Source organism: Dreissena polymorpha, chromosome 13 (genome assembly GCF_020536995.1).
Source record: "Dreissena polymorpha isolate Duluth1 chromosome 13, UMN_Dpol_1.0, whole genome shotgun sequence".
NCBI lineage: Eukaryota > Metazoa > Mollusca > Bivalvia > Myida > Dreissenidae > Dreissena > Dreissena polymorpha.
Window position 1 is genome coordinate 19,005,089 of NC_068367.1, and position 11,388 is coordinate 19,016,476.

General features: G+C 33.6%; 1 protein-coding gene and 2 long non-coding RNA genes across 4 annotated transcripts in view; 1 reads left to right on the forward strand and 2 right to left on the reverse strand.

Annotated features, from left to right (window-relative positions):
- The window catches only part of LOC127856511 (radical S-adenosyl methionine domain-containing protein 2-like), a 227,848-nt gene that overhangs the window by 150,489 nt on the left and 65,971 nt on the right, over nt 1–11,388 (forward strand). The window lies entirely within an intron of this gene.
- Nucleotides 959–4,768, reverse strand: LOC127856522 (uncharacterized). Its single transcript, XR_008038089.1, has 3 exons — nt 4,634–4,768; nt 3,680–3,706; nt 959–1,760 (listed from the first exon to the last, which is right to left on the reverse strand). It is a non-coding gene; the product is annotated as an uncharacterized LOC127856522 (long non-coding RNA).
- On the reverse strand, nt 8,444–9,708 carry LOC127856538 (uncharacterized). The gene is made up of 3 exons (XR_008038105.1): nt 9,638–9,708; nt 8,945–8,972; nt 8,444–8,483 (listed from the first exon to the last, which is right to left on the reverse strand). It is a non-coding gene; the product is annotated as an uncharacterized LOC127856538 (long non-coding RNA).

Sequence of the window (11,388 nt, forward strand, 5' to 3'; positions counted from 1 at the left end):
GAAAACTGTTTGAATTTCATTTGACAAGATGCATTTAATTGTATTTTATATTCAGTATTTTTCTGATTTTTTGAAATGTGTATAAACACAATGTAAATAAGTCCCTTTACATGGTGGCGTCAATTTAGGATACTAACAAAGTAGAATAAAACCATAGCTATTTTCTGTTTAAGTACTGGTATTTTACACCTGTTAATACAGTAGTCTGTAAAAAGGATAAAAACAATACTTGCAACAACATGTTCAACGCACTATTAAACTGTAATGAATTGGAGATTCCAAATACTAGTTACATTTTGAGCATGGCAAAGAGTATGTGTCACTGTTGATTTGCAAAGACTTGTGAAAATGCATTTTATGTGAAATGGAAACAAATAAATATATCAAATATATCTTATTATTGACAAATGTGATTTAATCACTCATACACCTATTACATTATTCATGAAATGGTCTAAAAGTCTATGTGTGTATCCATGATCACTTGTGTTAATTTAGGCTATACAATTATGATAAAGAATACTGTTTAGTACATGTTGCCATAAACTACTCGGAAAAGAGTCAAGACCTAATTTCTGGATATACTTCTTGGATTCTTTTCAGGTTACTCGTACAGTATGTGATTTGGAACTTGCATCGCAACAAGTTGGAAAGCTGGTGCTTTATGTTCTTTGTTCCGGAAAGCAGAATATTGTAGAAATATAATTACGGCTTCTAATTCATAAAATTGTCAATGAAGATAACAGATAACACATTATGAAAAGATGCCCATTTGTCTAAGGATGCCGTTTCATGTTTTTTTTTCTAAAGTGTAGCAGTAGTCAGATAGTTCTATTGCCAGGATTAATTGGTAAACGTTCTCTAATTGTCCCTTTACAGACACTCATTATGGAGAAGCAAATTAACCTAAAACAATCAACAAACGAGAAAGATAGCAAAAACATAGATCATGGTTGGAAAATATGTATTGTTGATTTAGAAAGATGCATTCACTGACAGTTTAATGTTTCCAAAAACTAAGATGTAGCGAAAATAAGGTGGACATACATATCATCACAGCATAGACTAGAACTTTCGACTTGTAATCTTCCCGAAACATTTAATGTTGAAACTTATTAAACACACCGACAATACTAGGAAAAGGTGTTATCTGTTCATGCATTTTTTTTAGTTTGTTTTCAGGTAAAAGATGATGATGCGCATTTTTTGTGTTTACACCGTTTAATGATGGTTCAACATGTGTCCAATCAAACGTAAATTCCTTTATTACATTTTAAACTATTATGTCATGATTTGTTTCACTTGGATTACCACTAATAACCATATAGTGTGCACCATGCATTTCATCTACGGTTGATGGATATGTGTTTAAAAGTTTACGAAACCGTAAAGATGGTCTTCCTCGTCGATTCTTTACGTTAAAATATTCATTCACAAAGTTTCATCAGAACTTAAAATGCTATGACACTTGATTTTATGCGTTACTAGGACAAGAAAATGCACTATGTAGCCATGATCAAATCAAATAATACACAAATTTGCACATCAATATCAGCGTGTTCTCCGCGATTCGGACGGTACTATTGGTGAGCTGGGAAGCTCTGGAGATGGTTTTGGTTTAGGCATTGGAGTAGACTTATCTGGTTGGGCACGATTGGACTGGGATGGTGGTGCGGCCATTCCATCGCTTTGTATCTTAGAGTCTTCTCTTGTTCCTTTATCCTGTTTGTCCACGACATGTGAGCTCATTGACTCCTTCCCTATGAATACATAAAAGGGATTTGCAAATGCGCACACGTGTAATAAGGGTTAATGTTAGCTTTGGTGTTCTTTTGTAATTCCATGTTTTCTTTCCATCGCAAACCTGATATTATTTGCCTATACCATATTATGTTTAAAATACACAAAAATGTATATATGTTATCGATATTAGTTTCGGTACATAGCCTCCTGGTTGGTGTTGACAACAGTGTCAATTTCAAACATGATTAAGAGGTTAATAAATATATAACAGCATTCCACAAGTCAATAATGTTATTTAATATTGTATTGTATCTTTCTTTTTTACCGATAATGTTACTTAATAGTGCAGTATTGTATTATTATTTTTACCGATATTTTTATTTCTGCTAGTTCGTTGCTGAATTTTATCCCTAAACTTGATGCGTTGTTGGAGTTCCAGATGACTCATTTTTTTGTGTTAGCAAGACTGAATGGGCTATTTTAAGGATGTAACATTTATGCCTATGCCAGTTTAGTCCGGATATAACTGCAAATTCTTCTATGATTTAAATTAATGTTTCAAACGATATACGTTTACCGTCTAGTATGAAAAAAGCGTCATCAGCGAAGAGTTACGGTTTTAGTTCTACAATATTTGTTATTCATTTGATTCGTGTGTTAAGCTCTATGTCTATCGACATGAATTCAATGCAAATAATAAACAGGTGAGGCGATAAAGGACATCCTTGTCTGAACCTTTTTGTACACTAAAAATCAGAAAAATGCCGATTATTTGTAACGCACGTTAATACATCTTTATAAAATAACATTACCCACTGTAAAGTGTGTTCATTTAAACCAAAATGGCAGAGGCATTTAAACATAAATTCCTGATCTTTATGTCGATCGCTTTATTAAAATCCGAAAGAAATTTGATATTCTTGTAAAGGTCTATTTTAAAAATTGCGTGCTTCCGAAATGGGACGTATTGATCTACCATTACCAACCTGTTTCTAAATATTCTCTCCTGCTGACTTCTCAACGGACAGCCAGTACACATGAATATTATATTGAGGAAATGGGAACAGGAGAGGTTATAATTATTGAAACAGCTCTCAAATTGAATTCTTGTTGAAAATGTTAAATCAATATACTAGTATTTTAATGATAATCGATTCAATACACGAAACTGCTAGCGTGTTTCGTATGTTTCTAAATAAGGTATGTTAAGTTATTATTTCTGTAGTTAAGACATCAGACGGATATTTTGCACCTTGAATTCCAATCTCACTGCAGAGTTGTCGTTCCTTGCTCTCACATTCAATGGGATCCAGCTTTGCTGGTTTCAGTCAAATCTCTGCGCGGAGGTTGCTTGATTCTTGACATAAAATGCTCGTATGTTTTAGCGATTTTTCTTCCCAATTGGGAAAAGTACCGGTACCATACCACTAGGGAAAAATTAGCGCGAAAACCCCTGAAATTGGGAACATTCGCGTCTTGAAATCACCCAATTGGGACTTATGGGTCTTTTTAATTGCTTGGTATCAATAGCACAATTCAACTCAAATATTTATTAATATTTATTTTGGCTTGAAATGTCAAGTGTTAGTGCTCATTTCAATTATTAACTTGCAGATAATACAAGTTTGGAACAAAATTGACAAAATTGTCCTTCCTTTTGGGAATTTTGTAGACCGCAATTGGGAATTTTGTAGTTTTTCTGCAATTGGGAAAGAACCTTTAACGAGTACTTAAGAAGGGAACAATCGCTGTGTATGTTTTAGAGTCAGGTCCTAAACAGCAATTTCCTTCTAGTGTTTGCGAATTCATTGACGTAAAGTGCTTAGTGTTGTTTGTGTCCTCCAAAACATAAAATCTTGGTATGGAAATAAACCACATAATTAACCGACTGTATGACATTTCATATTTGAACGCTAAAATATATAATATGACATACCAAAACTGGTGCCCATTTTGATAAACTCTGAAACAGAAATTTAAGTTAAATTAGTGCAATACATTTATAGCTCGTGAGAAAAAATTCAAAGATATTACTTTATGCAATGTGTTGCACACTTAAAAAAGTACTAACATTGTCGCGGGTACCAAATTCGAATAACATTAGGGTAACCTCTTCCAATTAAATGAGATTAATAAATCACAACAAACAGTATACAGGGTGCAGAATCAGCGGGGTTTTCATGGGGTTACACACGGGCTAGACAGAATGTAAACGCCTAAACGGGCCGTTAAGAACTTTGTTTTTGCACATAAGTTATTGAAATACATTCGCAAAAATCTTAAGCGCATAAAAGACATTTGTTCTTGCATGTTGTGCCAATATCTTAAGGTATAAGAATAAATCCTTAAATACGTTTGAAATCGGTGTCAAAATTTCACCTTGCGTGTCGCATAGTCGTGCAGTATACATGTAATTCTGAACAAGAACACAGGCTTATTAAATAAAGTAATTCTGATTTATTTCACATTGCTATAAGTAGCCACAGGTGGTTAGATTGTTAGTATGATTATTTATCATTCAAAATGATGTTTTCACTAATAATATCATAGCCACACGCTAACCACCTGTGTAAGTAGCATAACAATCTGTCTTTTATGCACCAGTTAAAATTCTTAAGAAAAATTGTTTTTAAAAATGTATTTGAAAAAAGCAGCACTTACCAGTGTGTTAGATCTACCTAAGACCTATATATAACTATCTATAGGTCTTTGGATCTACATCCAATAACATTTAATGGGGAAAACCCAACTAAGTCATGTGATCCTGCATCCTGTATATCATATGCACATTTTGGTCATGTATAGTTGACAAAAATAGTAAACCATAATTTAATCTGCTAAATGTGTTTATTATTATACAATTAAAATAAAAGAAATAACAATACATTACCAGACTTTCCACAAAGTCCACCTCCTTGTTCAAACTATAACCTAACTTGCAATATCGTCTTGGTTCTATCTATAACTTATTTATTGGTTTTTCCCTTCCTTGAATCACGTCGCTAAATATAGTCGCATTTCAGGGATCCCGAGCTTTATGTTATGTTAGTCGGTTTAACAAACACACCGTTTTGCACACGAAGAATGCAACACATGCGTACAATTAACCGTACGAACCAGTTAAATGAGAGACGGCAAAGAATGTACATTGTTTTAAACAAACAATTTGGTGCCGATGAAGAATGAACAGAAAAATGATAACTCTCTCTCTCTCCACGCATAGTTGTCGTTCCTTTCCCTCACATACACTCCAGCTATGCTGGTTCCAGTCAAATCTCTGCGCGGAAGTTGCAAAACACGTTCGTGCAAATGGAAAGTTCCAAGAATATGCATATCCCTTTTGTAGAAATAAGTAAAATTTATGTTTGCTTACATCGAGCGGCGTCATGCAAAAATGGGTCTTTGCTTGAGCAAACCAGCGTAGCTCCATACCAGCCTGAGTATATGTATCAACACAAGGTTTCATAGTCTCATTAGCGGACAGGTTGTGTAGCTCCTGGCCTGAATAAATAACATAATCTTGGTACAAGTGAAGCACTTCAAATTTGAGTCGACGTACACAATCGCAGAAATAGCACTGAATGTGAGCAAATTGCCAAACATACTTCGTTTTTGAAAGCCTCTGCTACTTGTAGCTCCTTTACTATTATTTTCAGATCGGAAATAAACTGCTACATTATAATAACTGTAACAAAATTTAACAATAAAAAAAGAAAGCAACAAGTTAGACCAGGTGGTATGTCTTCTCGGCGATTCGGACTAAAATATAGCCGTTTGCTTTTACACTTACTATAAGCGATCCACGTGTTGTCACCTGTGTCGAATTTACGACAACAACCTTTACACTCCAAATTATTCAATTGTTTAGCGTTTGTATCGCCTTATTTATAATCTTATCATTTTCAATCGATTTTTACTCGTGAACGAAAATGTATTTTCAGTACATGTCTACGTAATTAGCAATATTTTGCTTCATAATGAAATTGTAATTTTATTTCATGAATGTACATGATGTCATCGTAACCATTTCGTGCACTACAAAGAACATTCACGTAATGAAATTTCGAGATTATAAAATCCCGAACATAAAACGAGAATTTCGTTAAAAAATGCACTTTTACCGTGGTTCGATTCTCGTGTTCAACAAACTTTTCCATTCGTTTTTTTACCATTATGATAATTTAAGACAATTTCAAATATCAAGTTATTGTAATTTACTAAATAAATACATTAAATGACATGGAAACGATTTCAAACATGTGTTAATAATACCATTTTCACCAAGTCAAAATTTCCCATGCCTTATACATTATATAATGTATTTTAAATTCCAAGGTTTGTGTGGTCTGTATAGGTGCCATGTAAACATATTGTTTGTTAAGATATTCGTTGATGATGAACTATCCATCATGTTCATATATTGCAACAAACGTTTGCGCATTTGAACTATTTTATATGCATACTATGTAGTTCTGATTATAAATGCTCAGGTGATAAATATGAACTGATCAATATGAACAGAGCAATATGAACTTAGCAATATGAACTGAGCAATAAGAACTGAGCAATATGAACTGAGCAATTTGAGCAGAGCAATATGAACTGAGCAATATGATCTGAGCAATATGAACTGAGCAATTTGCACAAAGCAATATGAACTGAGCAATATGATCTGAGCAATATGAACTGAGCAATTTGAACAGAGCAATATAAACTGAGCAATATGATATGATCAATATGATCTGAGTAATATGAACTGAGCAATATGAACTGAGCAATTCGAGCTAAGCAATATGAACTGACCAATATTGACTGAGCAATATGAACTGAGCAATATGAACTGAGCAATATGAAATGAGCAATTCGAACTGAGCAATAAGAACAGAGCAATATGAAGTGAGCAATATGAAGTGAGCAATATGAACCGATCAATATGAACTGAGCAATTTGAACCGAGCAGCTTGAACTGAGCAATATGATCTGAGCAATATGAACTAAGCAATAAGAACTGAGCAATATGAACTGAGCAATATGAACTGAGCAATTTGAACTGAGCAATATGAACTAAGCAATATGAACTGACCAATATGAACTGACAAATATGAACTGAGCAAAATGAGCTCAGCAATTTGAACAGAGCAATTTGAACTACGCAATATGACCTGAGCAATATGAACCGAGCAATAAGAACTGATCAATATGAACTGAGCAATATGAACTGAGCAATTTGAACTGAGCAATATGAACTTACCAATATGAACTGACCAATATTAACTGACCAATATGAACTGACCAATATGAACTGATCAATATGAACTGAGCAATATGAAGTGAGCAATGTGAACTATTTTGGACTCGATTGCTTTCATTTACAAACTATGTACTACATATTATTCATACGTGTAGGCAGTTTATGATAGTTGCATTTAAAAACAATACATATCAAAAGTAAATGCAACATCTAAACATCTAAACTGCAGCATGTTTTTACATTTTCATTTGTGCAAACTTTGGTAGCCATGCAAGTGAAGGTGAAACTTTAGATTTATGCGGTGAGACTACAATCGTTTTTTATTGTTTCGATGAAGGAAACATCAAACTCAAAGTTTGCATTTTTCCTCTTTATTTTTTGAAAATATATTTTTAAAGTATGAATGACTAAGTATTGGTATTTGTTTCTAGGTTTTTGAAAATGGACAACAAAACTTGTGTGCTTATTTTTTCTTTGTTCTGCGTGTTACATCTCATTTATCTTACCAAAAAAGTATTGCTTTATAATTGTAAGAGTACAATTTGTAATTACAAAGTTATAAAAAAAATAGGAAAAAGGATTGATGGTTGGGATCTTGGAATTTTTGAGAATTCTTAATTGCTCATTTTTTTTGGAAACATTTCATTTTTGATTAGGAATACCATGGGAATAAGTAACATGCGCATTAAGAGCACAGGTACTCGGCATAAGCTTCCCCTAGCGCAAACCCATCCGCCACACTCCCTATCATAATCCCTCCCAAAACCATTCAAAGTGTCCACTTGCGATACACAATAAGAAAACAAAAAAGGTTTCTAATGGTTTTGAGAGGGCAGCAGCAAAAAATTACAATATCGTATTACAGTACTAAATTGTACTTGCTTGGTTTGTTTACAACATACACTGAATATATATAAGGGGGGGTTAAAGCTCATGCCGAGTGCGTGTGCAATATACATGTACTATTATATATATATATATATATATATATATATATATATATATATATATATATATATATATATATATATATATATATATATATATATATATATATATATATATATATATATATATATATATATATATATATATATATATATATATATATATATATATATATATATATATATATATATATATATATATATATATATATATATATATATTATAAATTGACTAACTTTTTTGTTTTCTTATTGTAGCATTTGGTAGAGTGGCGTTACCGCTAAGGGGGGGGGCAGCTCATCCCGAGTGCGTGTGCATGATACAGGTAATTTTATTCATTAATCTATAAAATGTCAGAGTTTTATTTGCGATTAGACTGGGACGGTCCTAATGCTGGATCTGGAAGATCCTTCGGCATTTGGTCTGGGTTCAGGCATTTTTGTAGAATCATTTGGTATTGCGGTCCTTCCATCAGCTTGTATCGTAGAGCCTTGCCTTGTACCAGCATCCTGTTTATCACGTTTGTTTGTGTCCCCTTACCCTATATATACATCAAAACGATAAAAACATGCGCACACGTGTAAAAGGTATTCGATCTCGTTTTGATTTGGTTGCGGGGGAGGAGGGGTCAACTTGATTTCTTAAGCAAAATAGTAATTCAATAAAATTAAAAATAATCGATTAATTAGAAAAAAACACTATGTTTCTAAATACGGGTTTTAAAGTTGATACTAATGTAGTTCAGACGCAAGACGGATATTTTGGAGCTTAAATTATTGCCATAAAAAGGCCGTGTGTAGGTGTGTCAGCTCAATAAAAGCTCATACTTTTTAGTATTTGCGAATTCATTCACTTAAGGTAGTGCCATAAAAGGTCGTGTGTAGGTTTAAATTAAGTTGTGTGTGTCCTCCAACAATTTGTTTTTTGGGATGGGAATACAAAATCATTATGACAGCCTGTATTTCATTTAATATTTGAACGCTAAATTATAGTTCGACATACCTGAATTATTGCCCATGTTGATACAAATCTGAAACAGAAAATAAAAAAAAATAGAGCCAAACATTAACATATCTAACTCTAAATAACAAAGAAATTATTTTAAGCGATGTGTTATACAGTTAAAAAGTACTTATATTGTCGTTTGTTCTGAATACACGTCATATTTACTAAATCAAATAACAATATGTATATATGTCTGTTCGTAGTAAAATATGTAAATGTGTTAGCATTTAGTATAAACAAATATTTATTACACCGGTCATGTGCGATGCGAATTGTCATTATGAAAGATTTTCGAAACTCTATTTATACGTATTTCATTGAATTAAGTGTACTTATTCCTTAGCCTTTAAACAATTAATTATTTCCATTTATCCGACATACCCTAATTTTTTGGTTCCGAACCTTTTTATCCGAATTTTAGGTTGAGTTTTCGATAATATTTCCTTAATTTGATCATGTTTTCTCAATTTACTTTTACGTTTAATTCAAGAGGCTTAGACGATTGCTGTTTGCGAACAATGTTATAAAAGTGGACAATAAATAACGTATAAAAAGCCCAATACAATTACAAGTTTAGCCGACCTACAACCCTATTTTTAGAGATGTTAGAACCACACAAATAACCGTTTTACCTTATCGCTCATTATGTATGTAAACGCGTTTGTATCACGGAAAAATGTTTAATCTCACCTGGTCAATCCAAATGTTGAGGTATTCTGGGACTGCCTTTTGTCCCTCGTGCGTCTTGTGTCAACTTTTCATGCAAAGACAACTCCTCCTTATTCGGTAAGCAGATTTTAACAAAAGTTCACAGGAAATGGTAATCGGATGACCCTTTTTCAAAGTTGTTCAAATAGCTCCGGTCCGCTGAATGTATAGATCACCAGAGCTAAAACATTATATTTAATTAAAATAAAATATCGGAAACTGCCAGGTTCTGGAGTTAACTTTTTTATGTTTAGCATCGTGCCTATACCAAGTTTTTCAAATGATGCCCCTGGTTTAAAACTGTTCACGCCCTAGGGTCAGATGATTTATATAGACTATTATTAATTAACTTAATAATATTAGACGATAATGTGTTCAATTTGTTCGCCCAATACAAGTTGAGCCTCGCCAATAAAGCTCGAAACTCGCCTTATACGAGAAAAAGTCGACCAATATGGAAAAAACACGGCCAATACGGAAAAAGGTCGGCCAATACGAGATTCAGCCAATCAGAAACCAGGAAAAATTCGACCTTATATGAGAATCTAAAATTTCGACAATTGTGGACGCCATTTTGAAGTTGAATTCTTAGTTTTGGTGCAAAAGTTTAAACCTTTAAAATATTTTTAAAGTTCACAGCCCCAAATATTTTCAGCTCCCTTTTTCGACAATGACAATAGTGCAGTGTAACCACAACAGTAAGGTTAAATATTTTAGCGTACATAAATATGCAACAATGACCGACGAAAGCAAAACTAATTCGAATTCTAACACGGCACGTGACTTGTTTTCTATAGACAAAGAAGGAAATCAAGCGTGGGTTATTCTGCAATAACTTATGGGCGGAGCTTATACACTGAAAGCACGCGCTGTAGCAAAACAAAACATGCCGATACATTTTTCACCAGCGTAATAATCCGGTATTTTATGAATGAAAGTCACGTGACAAAATACTATGCTATGAACAGAATTGCGTAAAATTGACCCAATTTCCCACGGTGTTCGTCTCCTGCTAAAATGGCTGAAGTTCGAATCGGAGCAATGTGCTCTTATCGCGGATTTTCTTGTAGATGTAACACTCTTGCGTTAATTTTAAGTGTACAATGAAAACATGTTAGTTTACGCAAGTTGTTGTTGTTCTTATTTAACCAAACGTGAGAAATGAAATGGGTTTTTTTTCCATCCAGTTTGGCTGTTATTGAGGGCGGAGATCTGATCGACAGAACAGCCGAAATCTATTTTTTATGGGCGGAGCTTCACATAAAAAAGTATGCAAGAAAAATAAGATACATTCTATAAATCTTTCGTAAATATCGTGTTAGAATCGAAATAATTCGTGTACGTTATAGTTTGTTGTCGAATAACCCACGGCCGAAAGTTTAGATGCGTGGTTTCAAATCACTCGTGCTTCGCACTCGTGATTTAATCCCTACGCATCTAAACTTCCGGCCGTGGGTTATTCGATTTACAGACGTTTCGCGCCCAAGTTTTTTCGCACCCTAGTTATTTCGCCCCCAAGACGTTTCCGCCCTGGTCGTTTCGCACCTGGTCGTTTCGCCCCCATACTAGCGGAACACTAGTTGTTGAGTAGTTTTATTGGGGACCATTATATATTTTTAATAAGAGGATATTTATCACGCCAATGAATAAACTTATAGTCTAGACTCTAGAGTAGTAACAAAAAACTAAAAAGAAATAATTTTTCTGACCTATTTATTCATTTGACATACAAT